The sequence below is a fragment of the Chrysemys picta genome, unplaced genomic scaffold (assembly GCF_011386835.1).
Source record: "Chrysemys picta bellii isolate R12L10 unplaced genomic scaffold, ASM1138683v2 scaf1626, whole genome shotgun sequence".
Lineage (NCBI taxonomy): Eukaryota > Metazoa > Chordata > Testudines > Emydidae > Chrysemys > Chrysemys picta.
The window spans coordinates 8582-11990 of NW_027054332.1; the positions used below are offsets into that span (position 1 = coordinate 8582).

The following is a 3409-nucleotide window of genomic DNA, read 5'->3' on the forward strand; positions in this document are numbered from 1 at the left end:
CTGGGTGGCCGCGGGGGGGGATTCGGGGCGGACCTGCGGGCCGGCGGCCGGGAGGGTCCGGGCCAGTCCGCCCCATGCCCGGGGTCTCCCCCAGCGGCTTCGGTGGCCCCGGGGGGGGTCCTCCGCGGAGGAAGCCGGGTGGGTGGGGAGCCGGACCCCAGGCGCCCAGACCCGTGACCTGCGGCCGCGACCTCCGACTCGGCAGGAGCGACGAGGGGCTTTCCGGCCCGTCCCCCCCTCTCCTTCCCCCCCAGAAAAGGAGAGAGAGCTGACTCGGACCGGGAAAAGCTGCCTACGGCACCTGGGATTCCCAGGCGGTCACCCATCCAAGTACTAGCCAGGCCCGGGACGGTTTACCTTCCGAGATCGGACGGGATCGGGGGCGTTCGGTCCGGTATGGCCGTAGGCACCCGGCCCCGCGCCTCCTCGCCCGCTTTCCCCTGCCGACGCCCGGGCCTGCCGCACGGTGAGCCCCGGTCGGACTGCCCCCCCCCCCTGCGGCAGGGCCCCCGTCTCTCGCGGGCCCGGTCCTTTTTTCCTTTTCGAGCTCCGGGGCCCGGGCTGGCCGCCAGAGCCCCTCCGCCCGCCCTCCCCGGCGTCGGGGAAAATACTGTCCCGGACTTCCAGTGCGCCCGATCCTGTCAGCCGGGGGGTGGGGAGGGGCAGTCCCTCGCTGCGGCCGGGGAGGGTGAGCCCAGGGCGGCTTGCCTGCCGTGCGAGGCCCCTCTCGGCCACCAGGTCAACCCCGAGTCGAAAGGGCTGAAAAATTTTCAGAGTCCCCTCCCGGGCACCAGGTCAACCCGTGGAATCGGACGGGTTCACCTGCTGGCCGGTTCGCTTCCCGGGCACCAGGTCAACCCGTGGAATCGAAAGGGTTCACCTGCTGGCCGGTTTGCTTTCCGGCCACCAGGTCAACCCCTAGGGGTTTTAACGGGGGCACGCCCGGTGGCCTCTTTCCCGTCCGGTCACCAGGTCAACCCGGATCTCCCTCCTTCCCTGGGCGTCCCCTCCTCGGAGGCGTCAGGTTCCATTCCCCCCCCCCCCCCAGACTTCCAGGGGCCCGATCCAGTCGGCCGGGAGGCAGTCCCTCGCTGCGGCCGGGGAGGGTGAGCCCAGGGCGGCCTGGTCCATGTCTCTAGTGGGCCCGATCCTTTTTTTTTTTTTCGAGCTCCGGGGCCAGGCCCGCCCGGGCAGCCCTCCTCGGAGGCGTGGGGCGATTTCCCCCCGCCCCCAGACTTCCAGGGGCCCGATCCTGTCGGCCGGGAGGCAGTCCCTCGCTGCGGCCGGGGAGGGTCAGCCCAGGGCGGCTTGCCTGCCGTGCGAGTCCCCTCTCGGCCACCAGGTCAACCCCGAGTCGAAAGGGCTGAAAAATTTTCAGAGTCCCCTCCCGGGCACCAGGTCAACCCGTGGAATCGAACGGGTTCACCTGCTGGCCGGTTCGCTTTCCGGCCACCAGGTCAACCCGTGGAATCGAAAGGGTTCACCTGCTGGCCGGTTCGCTTTCCGGCCACCAGGTCAACCCCTAGGTTTTAAGGGGGGGGGACGCCAGGTGGCCTCTTTCCCGTCCGGTCACCAGGTCAACCCGGATCTCCCTCCTTCCCTGGGCGCCCCCTCCTCGGAGGCGTCAGGTTCCATTCTTTTTTCCAGACTTCCAGGGGCCCGATCCAGTCGGCCGGGTGGCAGTCCCTCGCTGCGGCCGGGGAGGGTGAGCCCAGGGCGGCTTGCCTGCCGTGCGAGTCCCCTCTCGGCCACCAGGTCAACCCCGAGTCGAAAGGGCTGAAAAATTTTCAGAGTCCCCTCCCGGGCACCAGGTCAACCCGTGGAATCGAACGGGTTCACCTGCTGGCCGGTTCGCTTCCCGGGCACCAGGTCAACCCGTGGAATCGAAAGGGTTCACCTGCTGGCCGGTTCGCTTTCCGGCCACCAGGTCAACCCCTAGGTTTTAAGGGGGGGGACGCCCGGTGGCCTCTTTCCCGTCCGGTCACCAGGTCAACCCGGATCTCCCTCCTTCCCTGGGCGCCCCCTCCTCGGAGGCGTCAGGTTCCAGTCTTTTTTCCAGACTTCCAGGGGCCCGATCCAGTCGGCCGGGAGGCAGTCCCTCGCTGCGGCCGGGGAGGGTGAGCCCAGGGCGGCCTGGTCCATGTCTCTAGTGGGCCCGATCCTTTTTTTTTTTTCGAGCTCCGGGGCCAGGCCCGCCCGGGCAGCCCTCCTCGGAGGCGTGGGGCGATTTCCCCCCCCCACCCCCAGACTTCCAGGGGCCCGATCCTGTCGGCCGGGAGGCAGTCCCTCGCTGCGGCCGGGGAGGGTCAGCCCAGGGCGGCCTGCTTGGCGGCCGGGTCCATGTCTCTAGTGGGCCCGATCCTTTTTTTCCCTTTTCCGGCTCCGGGGCCCGGGGTGCTCGGGTAGCCCTCCGCGGTGGCGTCGGCCAATTTTTTTTAAAATCAGACTTCCGTGGGCCCGATCCTGACGGCCGGGAGGCAGTCCCTCGCCGCGTCCGGGGACGGCGAGACGCTCGGCCACCGGGTCAACCCGGAGGAAGCGGGCTGGGGGGAAAAAAAAAAAAAAAAGTTTTCCAAGTCCGAAAAATTTTCAAAGTCCCCTCTCGGCCACCAGGTCAACCCCTTTGGAGCGAATGGGTTGACCTGACGGCCGGTCGTCTCGCGGATGTCCGGAAGGGGTCGCCCCACGCCGTCTCGGCCGACCGAGGGAACCACGAGGTGGCGCCCGGTTCCAGTTTCGTACCGCCGAAGGCGGGGCTTTGGCTTTTTCGACCTGCCTTTCGAGGATTGTGTGAGGAGATTTCTGAGGACAGGTTTTTCAGAGCCTGTGAGAACCGGAGCTCAGCCTAGGGGATCAATCCGAGTATTGTACCCGACCCTGCCCGGCGTGGGAGGGGGGGAGCGGGCCCGTTTGAGGGCGGAGGCCAGCACCCGGCCCTCCGCCGAGACGGCCCGCTTTTCCCGGCTCTTAGCTCACGGGCCCCGCAGCGGCCGGGAGCCGAGCTCCGAGTGTCGGCGCCCCCCGGAGGGAGGGGGGGCCCGCTCCTCTCGCGCCCGCCGATCGATGTGGCGCTGACGTTCGCGACGGGAAGGGCCCTTCGCGGGCCGGCACCCCAACCGCGGGGCCGTCCGGTGTTCAGGCGGATGGGGACCCTCTTCCTTTTCGCGTGCACAGATCCAGGGACCGATGGGGACTTCCCTCCTCGGGGCGGCCCGGGCACCTGCCCGGCCCTCCGTGCGTGGGGCCGTCTGGCCGAGATCTCCGCCGTGCGAGGTCGAGCGGTTCCGGCAGACCACCCAGGGGTCCGAAAAACCCAGGGAGCCGCGAGGCTCAGCAGGGCCAAACACGGTCGCGAGAGCGAGCAGGGGCGCGCTGCGGTCCCCCCCCGACAGGACCACACCACGCGGCG

The 3409-nt window shown here is 69.2% G+C and overlaps 1 non-coding gene across 1 annotated transcript; it reads right to left on the reverse strand.

Moving 5' to 3' along the window:
- Positions 1–289: 289 nt before the first annotated feature.
- On the reverse strand, positions 290–408 carry LOC135980026 (5S ribosomal RNA). Its single transcript, XR_010597257.1, has one exon. It is a non-coding gene; the product is annotated as a 5S ribosomal RNA (ribosomal RNA).
- Between the last annotated feature and the right edge of the window lie 3001 nt (positions 409–3409).